The sequence below is a fragment of the Poeciliopsis prolifica genome, unplaced genomic scaffold, assembly GCF_027474105.1.
Source record: "Poeciliopsis prolifica strain line A6 unplaced genomic scaffold, Auburn_PproV2 SCAFFOLD092, whole genome shotgun sequence".
Lineage (NCBI taxonomy): Eukaryota > Metazoa > Chordata > Actinopteri > Cyprinodontiformes > Poeciliidae > Poeciliopsis > Poeciliopsis prolifica.
In genome coordinates this window covers 1168547-1183260 of record NW_026562467.1, presented here as the reverse complement: position 1 = coordinate 1183260, position 14714 = coordinate 1168547, and the positions used below count along the sequence as shown (strand labels likewise).

The window sequence follows — 14714 nt, the reverse complement described above, 5'->3', positions numbered from 1 at the left end:
CTGATTGGAGTTCAGTGATTGATTTATTTCCATAAACTCTGTTAAATTAAATATTTTTCCCTAGTTGGTATCCAGTAACCGAACATATAGGTTCCAAACCAACCAACTGAACCCAGCCCAACCAAACCAACTGAACCCAGCCTAACCAACTGAACCCAACCAACTGAACCCAACCCAACCAAACCAACTGAACCAAACCCAACCAACTGAACCCAACCCAACCAAACCAACTGAACCAAACCCAACCAACTGAACCCAAACCAACTGAACCAAACCCAACCAACTGAACCCAACCCAACCAAACCAACTGAACCAAACCCAACCAACTGAACCCAACCCAACCAAACCAACTGAACCAAACCCAACCAACTGAACCCAAACCAACTGAACCAAACCCAACCAACTGAACCCAACCCAACCAAACCAACTGAACCAAACCCAACCAACTGAACCCAACTCAACCAAACCAACTGAACCCAACCCAACCAACTGAACCCAACCCAACCCAACCAACTGAACCCAGCCTAACCAACTGAACCCAACCAACTGAACCCAATCCAACCAAACCAAACCCAACCAACTGAACCCAACCCAACCAAACCAACTGAACCAAACCCAACCAACTGAACCCAACCCAACCAAACCAACTGAACCAAACCCAACCAACTGAACCCAACCCAACCAAACCAACTGAACCAAACCCAACCAACTGAACCCAACCCAACCAAACCAACTGAACCAAACCCAACCAACTGAACCCAACCCAACCAAACCAACTGAACCAAACCCAACCAACTGAACCCAACCCAACCAACTGAACCCAACCCAACCCAACCCAACCAACTGAACCCAGCCTAACCAACTGAACCCAACCAACTGAACCCAACCAAACCAACTGAACCAAACCCAACCAACTGAACCCAACCCAACCCAACCCAACCAACTGAACCCAACCCAACTGAACCCGGCTGAGGAGGGACCTCCTCAAACCAACTGAACCCAGCCCAACCAACCAAACCAACTGAACGCAACCCAATCTGATCAGAACCTTCAGGAGACCCGGAGGTCCGGACCAAACCAAACTGAACCAATCGGTTTATGAAGAATAGAAACAATCAGAACTATTAGCTTTTATTAATATGTCAGATCATAACTGATGAATGAATTTACAAACATACTTTAAGCCACCAGAGGGCGACACAGTCCTAGTCAAACAGAGAATAAAACCACAGAGGAGCAAAAATCAGCTGATGTCTGGAATATTCACAGTCATAAATTACATCTGAGTCTGAAAGAACAGGAGAAAATAAATAATTATGACAAATCATCCCTGAGAAACCTGCTGCACAGAAAACATAAAAATAAATGTCAAATATCAAAAGAAACTTTTCATGTTTTAACAATGACCAGAATAAGAAGAAAAATGACAAACATTATAAAGTCAAACTGCTGCTTTTAAATATATAACTTTATGCATGTGACATATTCATGTAGAACATGAATTTTTCTGGAAAAGGTCAGAAAAAAAAAGATTTATTATTTTAGAACATGTATTACCTTTAGAAATAAAACACTAAAAACGTTTTGTTTTACTTTTTTCCCACTTTAGAAACTGAAAATAAAAATCAGCTTCCTGTTTAGGTTTGTATTGAATCAGTTGGTGGACCTAGCCCCGCCTCCGAGGCACAGCTCCACCCCCACTCTGCTCCTTCAGACTAGCCAGCAGAAATTAGCAAACAGCTGCTGAGCTCATTATAGGAGCTGCTGCTCAGAGCAAGGCTGGTAAAAATATTAAAGGGTTAATAGAGGAGCCATGTTGCAACGACTTCCTGGAGGCGGAGCTTCAGGAAGAGCAGGAGCCTCTTAAAGAGACAGAGGCCCAATTTTAAGATGATAAACCAGGAAGTCTCAATTTTTTGGACTCATCTTTGATATTTAGGTATATGATATTAACTGTTATATAGGTAACTGTCACTAGATTGTGCTGTAAAATGGTGCTACATGTCTGGACCTTTAAACCGAAACAATCTGACCGTCGAAGGATTTGTGGATCTGGACTTCACACTGAGTCATTGGGAACAGGATCTACTGGACCTACAGGTGAATGAAAATGGGTCAGAACTGCTGGGAAGTCCTTCATGACCAACCGATAGGGACCAAGCTGATTCTGGAGCCTCAGAACGGCCCAGACCCGCCACTGGGCTCCACGATGGGTCGGTCCGGACCCGTCCAGACCTCCGTCACGGGATGATGGTTTGGTCTAGACCCCCGTCCTCCAGGCTGCTCAGTGAGTGCATCGCCATGGACGTGTTTGTTCTGGTTCCATCGTCTGCGGACGGCAGGCGGTCGGACCCGGAGCCGGCGCTCCGCCGCCTCCAGAGGCGGACGGCGCCGAGCGCCAGGACCAGGATGCAGGCGGCCAGCAGCAGGGACACGACCACCAGCTCACTGTGGTAGCTCCTCTGGGTCGGTGCCTCCTCAGCCGGGTCCTTCATGGACCGGCTGTCCTTCCTGGAGGTCGGGACTATTGCCTGGTCGGAAATCGCATCACCTTTAGCCTGAGTCACGCGCTCCTCTGGGTCGGAATCGTTGGTGATGAGGGTTTCATGCTGTGGTTCGTCTGAAACCGGGATCACAGTCGGCTCCTCCGGGCTCAGGGTCGTCGGATCCCGGTTGACCTTCGACAGATGCCGAGGACCGGACGCTGGCCGGACGTCGTAGCTCGCCACGACCTCCATGACGTCGCCTTCCTTTGCCTGGCAGCGGTAGCTCCCGAAGGTCGCGGCGGAGGCCAGGAAGCGGAGGCTGCCGTCCGCTGCCTGGATGAAGAGCCGGTCCGGTAGAACCGCGCCGTCGGCGGAGCTCCAGCTCAGCACGGTGAGGTTAGACGGCTTCACACAATGAAGCGTCATGACTTCGTCCGGCTGGACGAAGACTTCTGCAGGAAAGAATGACGGACACCGGTGAAGGTTCCCCTAAGAGCAGAATCTGTTTGGTAATCTGGATGCTACCTTGGTGCTGCAGGATCTGCTCTGCCGGCAGACACTCGCTCCCTGAGATCCCCTCCAGGGCTTGAACTCTGAGAAAAACAAACACGGCCATGTTTTACTGCCTCCTGCAGCAGCTTTCACTTTTTACAGTCGGCTGGTCGACTGCTTCTGGCTTCAGGACTTTGTTAAATAAAGTCTTTTAGGATGAATTATTTTTGTTAGTTGCAGCAAAAGCTTTTATAAAAATATTTAAAATGTAACAATACACCAAAATACTACAGGCTGTTTAAGTAAATTAAATATTGTTACACAGATGTTGTCATTTTGTTTACGTCGCAATGCATCCTGGGTGAATGAAATCCGCTAGGTCAGGGGTCCCCACGGCGGGTCCCTGAGGGACGGCGTCCTGCACGGTTCGGTCTGTCTCTGGGTCCAATGATGGCTCGTTAGAGAAGAACATTGACGTTCTGAACAGGTTGTTGGTTCCACCAAGGAGAGACTAGAGCACGCAGGATACCGGCCCTCCAGGACCCACTTGGAAGCTAACAGCGTTAAAAGCTAATGGCATTAGCTGAAGCTGACAACGTTAAAAGCTAACGGCGTTAGCTGAAGCTAACAGCGTTAAAAGCTAATGGCATTAGCTGAAGCTGACAACGTTAAAAGCTAACGGCGTTAGCTGAAGCTAACAGCGTTAAAAGCTAATGGCATTAGCTGAAGCTGACAACATTAAAAGCTAACGGCGTTAGCTGAAGCTAACAGCGTTAAAAGCTAATGGCATTAGCTGAAGCTGACAACGTTAAAAGCTAACGGCGTTAGCTGAAGCTAACAGCGTTAAAAGCTAATGGCATTAGCTGAAGCTGACAACGTTAAAAGCTAACGCCGTTAGCTGAAGCTGACAACGTTAAAAGCTAATGGCGTTAGCTGAAGCTAACAACGTTAACAGCTAACGCCGTTAGCTGAAGCTAACAACGTTAAAAGCTAACGGCGTTAGCTGAAGCTAACGGCGTTAGCTGAAACTAACAACGTTAAAAGCTAACGGCGTTAGCTGAAGCTAACAACGTTAAAAGCTAACGGCGTTAGCTGAAGCTGACACCGTTAAAAGCTAACGGCATTAGCTGAAGCTAACACAGTAACCGATCTCTTCAGTTCGTTTCTCTCAGTCCAGAAGTTTCTTCACCTTCCAGGTTTTATTTGTTGCTCAGGTGAATAAATTATAACCTGATCAAAATGTCGTCACGTTTAGAATAAAGGCCATTTTGTGACAAAAACAAAATGTTTGGCCTGAAACATCTTTTTCAAAGAATAAGTTAGTAATTATTGATTGATTTGTTTGTTTATTCATGTATTTGTTTATTTTCAAACATGATTTTGGTCATTATTTTGAAAAGATGACGTTTTTCAGTAAATATGAATCAGTGAAAACTGCTTCAGGTTAAAACTGACTTCATATTCAGGCCAACATATAATCTCACATATGAGAGGAAAGTTGTTTGTTCTGAACCTTTTTGATGAACATCAGTTCTGAACTTATTAATATTAACTGAAACATTCGGCTGTTTTCCTCCCACTCGGCCAGTTCCTCCAGTTTATTGATCGTTTCTGAGGTTCTGGGTGATTAAGATCCACTCACACGTCGTCATCGGCGCCGTCCAAACCCGTGCAGGTCTTGCGGGTCGGACTCCAGCCACACAGCGGATCCCTGGCCAGGATGCACTGCCAGCAGCTCCGGTAGCTCAGACACCGGGCCACCGGCACCGCCGTCACGCCCTCCGAGGTTCCCACATACACGAGTCCCTTCAGAACCAGAACCACAGCGTGAACCGGGTGAACCATGCGGGTGGAGCAGGTGTTGTGCTGTGAGATCTACCTTGGAGGAAGACAGGATCATGCTTTTGACCCGCTGAGGTTCCCTGAACACTTGGATCTCCTCGACGACTCGAAGGCCCTGATCCGAAGGAACCGCCTTGTGGAGGAACCCGGACTCTGGATGGAGAAGGAATGATTTTGATCAAGGTCCGGTTCAGAACCTCTGATGGCACCGCAGCACACAGAAACAGCTCAGATGATATTAAAGAGCTACAGCAATGCATTCTGGGTACAGAATAAACATCAGTTGCTGCTACGCAACGCATGGGGAGGAGCTCACTCATTCACTCACTCATTCACTCATTCATTCACTCATTCATTGGGTTTGTACTTCCCACTTGCTCTGTAAAGTTTCTTGACAAAAAACATGAGAGGAAACAGAACTGCTGCACAGACAAACTTCAAAATAAGAGCATGAATACAAACGTTGAAGTTAGACGCTTAAATCTATTCAAGTTTACAAAAACGACTCTGGAAAATGTAGCTTAGAGGAAGCTAAGTGTGCTAACCAATTTCAAGGTTAGCAAAAACACTGAATGCTAAAGAAAAGATTAGCCTAGCTACCAGCTGATTAGCAGGAATGTGTTCAGAGTCTTTTAGAAACTTAAGCCCAGTTCTTTTTTACCACTTAGAGTTCAGCGTCTCACCGGTGAGGAGAAGCAGGACGTCGTACTGTTGGCTGTTGGCCGCCATCGCCTTCATCACGACCAACCGACTGTATTTCTGCCCAGGAAAAACAAGAACTGGTGCAACTGGATTCACGTTGCTGCTGGTCAGGAAGTTCATCTTCACCTCAGAGAGCTGAGAGTCGGAGGAGTTTGAGAGGCCGCACTGTCAGGAGAACGAGAAGCAGCGATATGAGGCAGCGCCCAAAGAATGGATTCACAACTATCCCAATGTTCACTTATTACCATTCAGAATCAATTTAAATGTCCCAAAATCAATAAAAAGAATCATAAAATCCACCGTCTGCTGGCCTCCGACCCTTTAACGTCACCACGGTACCGGACCCGAGCATGAGTAGAAAGACCAAAACAAACCTCAGAAATGAAAGAGTAGTTCCTTCATTTGAGGCAAACATTTGGACTCAGTTGGTTTTTTTCTAAGTCAAGTCGGACATGAGCTTCACTGCGAGCAACGTTCACAAAATGAAGAACTGCAGGGAGACCGCTGAACTTTGACCTGTTTCATCCGGAAATGTCCACATTTCTGGCTAAACGACTACAAAGCCTGAAGGAGACTGAAGACTCCTGCAGTGAAGTGCAGCGTCTGACAGGTGGCAGCTCAACGTTAGTTTGTGTTTTTATTGACCTGCAGATTGAACTCAGACAGGATGGAAGCAAGCGAAGCCCAGATTGACCTCCATCTGCTGAACCTGCTATCAGGATGTTCTCACCTGTCCCAGGTATTTTCGTCCCACTGGGTGTTTCAGTCGATACGTTTCCTTCTCCAGGGTCTTAAAGGTTCCAGCAAACACGTCTCGGATGTCCTTCAGCTTAAAGGTGCAAACCGCAGACTCAGGCCGCCTGGACCTGAAAGCCAGGTTCTGGTGTTAGCCGGGTCAGCAAAAGCACCGCCATCAGGAATGAGACGGAGCCTCACCACTGGGAGGTGAAGACACCATAGAACAGTGTTTCTGAGGCGTCGGCGCCCTCTGGTGGCTGCAGGGTGAACATGTCCTCCAGGATGTTGAAGGGAGGCTGTTGTGGCGGCTGGCAGAGCAGAGCAGACTTGGCAAAGGACGTCCACTTCTTCTGCAGAATCCTCTGTCCTCCAACGTCGTCCTGTGAAACCGGCAGAGCGTTATTATGTGTGGTCCGCCGTCGGGTCGCTGCTCTGCGCCTCCAGAACCTTGCAGACTTGAGCCACTCTGGGAATCTGAAGCTCGTCGACGAAGCTGAACTCCTTCCCGATTTCAGAAAAGAAGAAGTAGAGTTTCTGTCCTGCCGGGTCCAACGACGCGCTCACAAATCTTGGCTCTGAAAATGCAGGAAGTGTTGACTGAAGATGAAACTCAGATGCTCATCAGCCAGATGTGAAACTTCAGCAACGTTAAAGGGTTTACTCAAACCTCTGCTGTTGGCCAGTCTGTGCACAGGATGTGTCAAAATGAGAGCAACATTTTTCAGAAACATTTACGACACAAAGAGGAACCGAGTCACTCCGGCTGAAATGAGGAACTATGATCTCACATTAAACCCACTTTTGTGAGGTTTTACAGAAATTAGGTCATGTGGCACAGATTTCTGAATGACCAAATATGACAGTTTCTAATGTTTACGCTAAATTATAATACTTTCTAAGATGACTGAGTAAATCTGCTAACAGGGGCTGAGAGGACAGATTTCTGAATCGGACTCTTTCTGTGAGCTTCTGTCTGCCAGGATCCGGGACAGAAACAGAGAAACTCCAGAGGTTTCATCCACTCACCCTCAAGTAAACTGATGGAGGAGTCCAGGCTGATGTCTGGGCGGCCATCTTTGCTGAGGAATCGTGAAATTTGTGGTTTGCTTCCCCTGAAGTCGGTGGTTGTGGCAGCAAAGAGTTCCTGGTCTGGAAGACAAAAGAAACTCTGAACACTGAGGCATGGACCCCTGCTGACTGAGGCCTGCTCTGGTTTATGAGGAGACATGGAGCAGGAAGGGCCTCGGGGCCCCTGGACGCCGGGGCCCTTTACTACTTCACTTTACTTTTTGTAACTCATAGATAGGATTTCTAGGCACAGGGTTAGGGCCAGTCAGGATCAGTGGATTTCATCTCTTGCCTTTTGCTGAAGTCATGCATCTTTTTGGCTTTCTGTGGCCAAGACCTGCAGATCCCGAGAGACCGATCCAGAGAGACCGATCCCGAGAGACCGATCCAGAGAGACCGATCCAGAGAGACCGATCCAGAGAGACCGATTAGCTCCACAAAGTCGGAGACAAAAGGCTGACTTGTCTTCTCCAGCTTGGAGGGAAGTTCCTTCCTCAATAGAAGACTTCAAGTGTTTGGGATCTTGTTCACAGATTTCTCGGTCATAACATTTGGATCATGATTAAAAGAAGGAAATCTTGGGTACAATAAATAAGTTTCCTCTTCACTCTGGGCTCTTCTTCAGAGAAAGGGTGAGGAGCTCAGACATTCGGGGTCTGGAGTAGAGCTCCTGCTCCTTCACATCGAGAGGAATCAGCTCAGGTGACTCTGGCGTCTTTCTGGATGCCTGGTGAAGGAGACGTTTCCCTCCAGGAGGAAACCAAGGGGATGAGTCAGGACACCTGAAGGACGATGCGTCTCTGCTGGTCTAGGAACGCCTGGGTCCTGAGGAGGCGGCTGGATAAGCAGATGATGATGGTGAGTTTAATTAGTCCATTCTTCGGTGGTTTCCTACGAAGAGAAGCTACAGCCTTCCATAACAGCAGGTGAAGGGAAAGTTATCAAGCTCATCAAAAACTTGAAGAGCTTCAAGAAGGTCCAGTAACTCCAGAACCGTCAGGTCAAGAGGGGATCGGGGCCACAGCGCTTGTTTACTGGTCTCACTGGACGTCTTCCAGGGAGACCAGAGTCCAACAGAGAACTGTCTTGGTCCAGTCCGTGTGTGGCAAAGCTTCTTCCTGACTCTTCTTAAGTTTTCATAGACTTTAGATAGAAACTGCACTCAACATGTTCTGCTGATAATATCCATAAAACATCTGTGTAAGCTGCCCTGTCTGCAGATCTTTATGTTAATATAAAACTCAAACGAACCAATGACGACCGTAGAGCTGCGTTCAAACGGACTGAACGGACAGCGCCCTCTAGCTTCGTCCTGCTGGACCACCGACAGTCTCTCCAGGTCCTGCAGGAGACAAACAGAAGCCGTGACCTTCTCTGGTCTCGTGACTGCTTCCACCCCGGCCTTTCCAAAGAGACCAGGACTCACGATGAAGGCTTGCTGAGGGTTGTAGGCGTTGCTGCCGCAGACGTACAGGTGGGTGGAGTTCATTCTCTGAACAACATGGACAAAGTTTTGACAGTCGACCTGCAGGCAGAAAGGAAACAACACAGATGAACGTGGAGCAGATGTTACTTTGAACAGCTGAAGGAAAGTGTTTGGCTGATGGACCAAACTCTTAAAACCTCCAGATGGTCTCTGCTCAATGTGAGCCGATGAGGATCTGGGCGAAGGTTTCGATCCCCGGTTCTGGATCGTCTGTTTGGTTTTCATGTTGAATGACTGAAAAGACTTTCTGAGGCTTTGAGGCTGGAGGTACTCCAAGTGTTGAAGGGCAAAGGAGGAGATTTGAAACTCCTCTTGTAGGTTTTGAATCATCTTTGGTTAGTGAAGTGCTGAACTGGTGGTTGGAGTATTTTTCACCCTGAACAACCACAGACCATCAGTTCATGACAAACGGACAGTTTCTCACACCTTGTGAACTTCTCTTTATGAAGAAATGTATCAGTTCTCATCTACTACGCAGACGAAGCTCGGCTGCAGATCGGACCAGTTAAATCATGGTTTAGTAAAACTCAGAGTGCTTCCTTTAACTCTCAAATAAAACCCGAATCTAGGACTTTTCCACCCCTCATTCTGGAGAACCAACCCAACCGACCAGCTCCTGATCCATTCTTGCATTCTCTGTTTTCATGTTGCAGTTAAAACATTGTAATAAGATCATTTCAGGGTTTTCTCTGCCATCAGATGGGTTCTGGGTGAATCGGACCAATCGGATCCCCGTTACCTCCGGATCCTGCCCTTTGTACGCGCAGTCTCCTCTGTCTCTGTCGGACGGACTCCATGTCACCTGAACACAACAAACACCAGAGTGAGAAAGCAGGAAGAGCCGGACGCCTTCACCTGGACGATCCGGGAGCTCACCTTGCTCCTCAGGCTGATGACATCACTCCGGCTGACATCCAATAAGAGGATGGCATTTCGAGCTCCAACGTAAAGGGTGGAGCTGTCGTTGCTAAGCAACAGTGGTGGTGTTGCTGACGTCTGTGAGGCTGAAGTGAAGCAAAGGTCTTTCTGGTGAGTCTGAGAAGAAACAACACGACCGGTTGGTCTGATGAGCCAACGGTTCTTCAGAACCTGCAGCCGGCGCCGCTAGTTAAACAGCTAGCTGCGCTAATCCCAAAGCGCAGCTAGCTGCGCTAATCATCCCAAAGCGCAGCTAGCTGCGCTAATCATCCCAAAGCGCAGCTAGCTGCGCTAATCATCCCAAAGCGCAGCTAGCTGCGCTAATCATCCCAAAGCGCAGCTAGCTGCGCTAATCATCCCAAAGCGCAGCTAGCTGCGCTAATCATCCCAAAGCGCAGCTAGCTGCGCTAATCATCCCAAAGCGCAGCTAGCTGCGCTAATCATCCCAAAGCGCAGCTAGCTGCGCTAATCATCCCAAAGCGCAGCTAGCTGCGCTAATCATCCCAAAGCGCAGCTAGCTGCGCTAATCATCCCAAAGCGCAGCTAGCTGCGCTAATCATCCCAAAGCGCAGCTAGCTGCGCTAATCATCCCAAAGCGCAGCTAGCTGCGCTAATCATCCCAAAGCGCAGCTAGCTGCGCTAATCATCCCAAAGCGCAGCTAGCTGCGCTAATCATCCCAAAGCGCAGCTAGCTGCGCTAATCCATGTTGCTTAGTGCACGCTAATCCGAAAGCACTAAGGTCAGCCATATTGATAGCCACCATGTCGATGACACAACATGCAATACAGTGTGGCATAGCGCCCTCTACAGGTTCCAATTTGTCATTGCACTTGTAGGTTTTTTGCTTCAGGAACTGATTCTTTGGTTCATTTCTGTTTAGTGCCACTAACTGCTGCTGATTCAGTAGAACAGCAGGAGGTTTTTACTGTTTGCTGCAATGCATTCTGGGTACTGAATAAACACATCACAGGTGGAGAACCTGAGGAGTTTTGAGATTTAAACAAAATGACTTTAACAATGAGGCTGTTTCATATGAAAATAACTTTTATATGTTGCTAAGCTTTTTAACTGAAGATCGACCGGAAACCAGATCAAATCTGAAACGAGTTTGTCTCATCAGACGTTTAGTGGAAACTTTTAGTGGGCGTTGAGACGAAGTGGTAAAGATCGGATCTGAAAACCATCGCTGACCTCCGGTCTGTTCCACTGACGTCTGAGACTCAGACGTGGATTAAAGGTGATCTAAAAACAGGCCAAGAGAAGAAACGTCGGTTCGTCTGTCAGCTGACTCCTTCAGCGGCAGCTTCCTGTTTCTGGGGTTCTGCTCAGACAGGATGTGGGTCAAAGTGCAGAGACGCGCTGCTTCGTCTGAGCGTCTTTAAATAATCTGGAAATTTTATCTCACAGGAAACAAAACGGCTCTAAGTAATACCATAAAAATCAAAGACAGTAAAAAACAAATATTGATAAAAGTCTGAAGTTTACGGAGGAACCGTGAACGTCTCAGACCTGGACCCGTCTCAGACCTGGACCCGTCTCAGACCTGGACCCATCTCAGGTCTGGACCCGTCTCAGGTCTGGACCCGTCTCTGGTCTGGACCCGTCTCTGGTCTGGACCCGTCTCAGACCTGGACCCGTCTCTGGTCTGGACCCGTCTCAGACCTGGACCCGTCTCTGGCCTGGACCCGTCTCAGGGACCCGTCTCAGACCTGGACCCGTCTCAGGTCTGGACCCGTCTCTGGTCTGGACCCGTCTCAGGTCTGGACCCGTCTCAGACCTGGACCCGTCTCTGGTCTGGACCCGTCTCTGGTCTGGACCCGTCTCTGGTCTGGACCAGTCTCAGACCTGGACCCGTCTCTGGTCTGGACCCGTCTCAGACCTGGACCCGTCTCAGGTCTGGACCCGTCTCTGGTCTGGACCCGTCTCAGGTCTGGACCCGTCTCAGACCTGGACCCGTCTCAGGTCTGGACCCGTCTCTGGTCTGGACCCGTCTCAGGTCTGGACCCGTCTCAGACCTGGACCCGTCTCTGGTCTGGACCCGTCTCAGACCTGGACCTGTCTCAGACCTGGACCCGTCTCAGGTCTGGACCCGTCTCAGGTCTGGACCCGTCTCAGACCTGGACCCGTCTCTGGCCTGGACCCATCTCAGGTCTGGACCCGTCTCAGGTCTGGACCCGTCTCAGACCTGGACCCGTCTCTGGTCTGGACCCGTCTCAGACCTGGACCCGTCTCTGGTCTGGACCCGTCTCAGACCTGGACCCGTCTCTGGCCTGGACCCGTCTCTGGTCTGGACCCGTCTCTGGTCTGGACCCGTCTCAGGTCTGGACCCGTCTCAGACCTGGACCCGTCTCAGACCTGGACCCGTCTCTGGTCTGGACCCGTCTCAGGTCTGGACCCGTCTCAGACCTGGACCCGTCTCAGGTCTGGACCCGTCTCTGGTCTGGACCCGTCTCAGGTCTGGACCCGTCTCAGACCTGGACCCGTCTCTGGTCTGGACCCGTCTCAGGTCTGGACCCGTCTCAGACCTGGACCCGTCTCAGGTCTGGACCCGTCTCAGGTCTGGACCCGTCTGTGACGGTGCGGTTCTGGTTCTGCTGGATGTTTTCCTTAAAAACAGAGTCACCAGTTCTCCTCCCTGAGGAACGCCTGGTCAGAGGTAAAGGAAGTTGATGTCATCAACAATGTTGCACCATAAATAATTGATCTTAGTTGATCATTTGAATAAATTAGTGGTTTCAGTTTGATAAGGATTTAATCTAGAAATCAATAATCTAACTGGTCTGCAAAGCTTTTTTTGTTCCCTAATATTTGATAAACTGCTTGTCTGATAAACGTATTGAATTTAAAGTCGTGATTAAACACAGTAAGTTTTAAAATGAGTTGAAAAGCTTTCGGGTTTCATTTCCAGCCGTCTGAACCGGTTTGGTTCTGAATCTTTATCAGAGCATCAGGAATCATTAGCTCATCATATAATGAGCTAATGAACATATATTTAAATATAAATGTTCAAATATCTTGAGCAGCTGTGGTCATTTTGGTTGCTGTAGCGACTGCAGATGTTTTTCGTGCAGACTTGCCTCCTTTAAAACCAGTTTGATGAACCACATCCTGGTTGTTGGTCGTTTCAAGGAGCCAGACACGCTGAGCGCGGCGGCCATTTTGATGACTCGGTTCTGGTTTGTCTTCAAACTTTTCCAGTATCGGACCCTGAAGTGTTTCCGTGCGTTGCTTCTGGATCCGGCAGATTCCTCGTTTAAACCGTGAAAACAAACCGACGGCGGCGCGCTTCTCCTTCTCTGAACTTCCTGTCTCATCAGCAGAGGCGGTTCTGGTTCTGCTGGATGTTTTCCAGTGGAGAGGAAGTGATTCCTGTCCACTGTCGCCACATGCTTGGTCAGGAGAGGAGAACCAGAAGCGCTGCTGACTGGATTGTTCTGGACTGAATAACCTGTTGTGCTGATTAAATGAACTTGAATTGATTAAAATGTGACTTCAATTCAAATGAATGTAATGTTTGCATGTTTTGGCTTCAGCATGGTGAGAACGCCTTCATTCCTCTGGGAAATGACCGCAGAGCTGGACCATGAAACGGCGTAGCAGCACCATTATTCACCCTGGACCCAATCCTGGAAAATAACTTCTGTCATTTCTGATCAGATGTTCTCTGACCCAAACGGCGGAACCATCAGAACTGATTCTGATTCTGCAGGAAAATGTCAGAGGAAGAGAAACACTGACATTCCTTCATCCTCTGGTCTAAAGCAGAGCCCATCAATAATCATTCAGTTGGCGACTTACTGAGCAGGAAGGAGATCCGAGGAGGAAGAGCGCGTGTGGAGCCCAGCAGGCTGAGGAAGAGGAGGGCGAGCGAAGAGGCCATGCTGCAGGTCGGGTCGGTCCGGCGCGCAGAGCAGCAGCGCTCAGAGTGACGATCAGAACGGCCGCAACTTCCTCCCCTCAGTCTGAGGTCAGAGGCGACGAGGAGGAGGAGGAGGAGGAGGAAGAGGCTCCAGGATGTGATGAAATGCAGCAGATAACGCGCCGCCGATGCTTTCAGGAACTTTAAACACGCCTCTCTGAAAACCACTTAGAGAAAGGAGGAGGAAGTTCTGGTCCGGGTCCAAACTCCTCCTCAGATTTACACACAACTTAGAGACGAAGCAGCAGAAAGGAGGCGGAGTTTCATCTTCTGCAGAAAATCAGGAAACAATCAGAGGGAGATTGAGGAAACCGCTGCAGCCAGAAGGAGAAGATGTGGATCTCCTGCTGAGGACGGATGGAGGGATGATGGAGGAATGATGGAGGAATGATGGAGGAATGATGGAGGGATGATGGAGGAATGATGGAGGGATGATGGAAGGATGATGGAGTGATGGAGGGATGATGGAGGGATGATGGAGGGATGATGGAAGGATGATGGAGGAATGATGGAGGGATGGAAGGATGATGGAGGAATGATGGAGGGATGATGGAGGGATGATGGAGTGATGGAGGGATGATGGAGGGATGATGGAGGGATGATGGAGGGATGATGGAGGGATGATGGAGGGATGATGGAGGGATGAGGGAGGGATGATGGAGGGATGAGGGAGGGATGGAGGGATGATGGAGGGATGATGGAGGGATGATGGAAGGATGATGGAGGAATGATGGAGGGATGATGGAAGGATGATGGAGGAATGATGGAGGGATGATGGAGGGATGATGGAGGGATGATGGAAGGATGATGGAGGAATGATGGAGGGATGATGGAAGGATGATGGAGGAATGATGGAGGGATGATGGAGTGATGGAGGGATGATGGAGGGATGATGGAGGGATGATGGAGGAATGATGGAGGGATGATGGAGGGATGATGGAGTGATGGAGGGATGATGGAGGGATGATGGAGGGATGATGGAAGGATGATGGAGGAATGATGGAGGGATGATGGAAGGATGATGGAGTGATGGAGGGATGATGGAGGGATGATGGAGGGATG

The 14714-nt window shown here is 49.0% G+C and overlaps 1 protein-coding gene and 1 pseudogene across 1 annotated transcript in view; one reads left to right on the top strand and one right to left on the bottom strand.

Moving 5' to 3' along the window:
- Positions 1 to 4, top strand: part of LOC129353516 (thyroglobulin-like) — a 27008-nt gene extending 27004 nt beyond the window's left edge. Inside the window, 1 exon segment of the mRNA XM_055022868.1 lies at positions 1 to 4. This exon segment is cut by the window's left edge and continues 200 nt beyond it. The gene's annotated coding sequence lies outside the window, so the exon portion shown is untranslated.
- A 1110-nt stretch (positions 5 to 1114) lies between these two features.
- LOC129353577 (semaphorin-4B-like) lies at positions 1115 to 14153 on the bottom strand (annotated as a pseudogene).
- Positions 14154 to 14714: the final 561 nt, after the last annotated feature.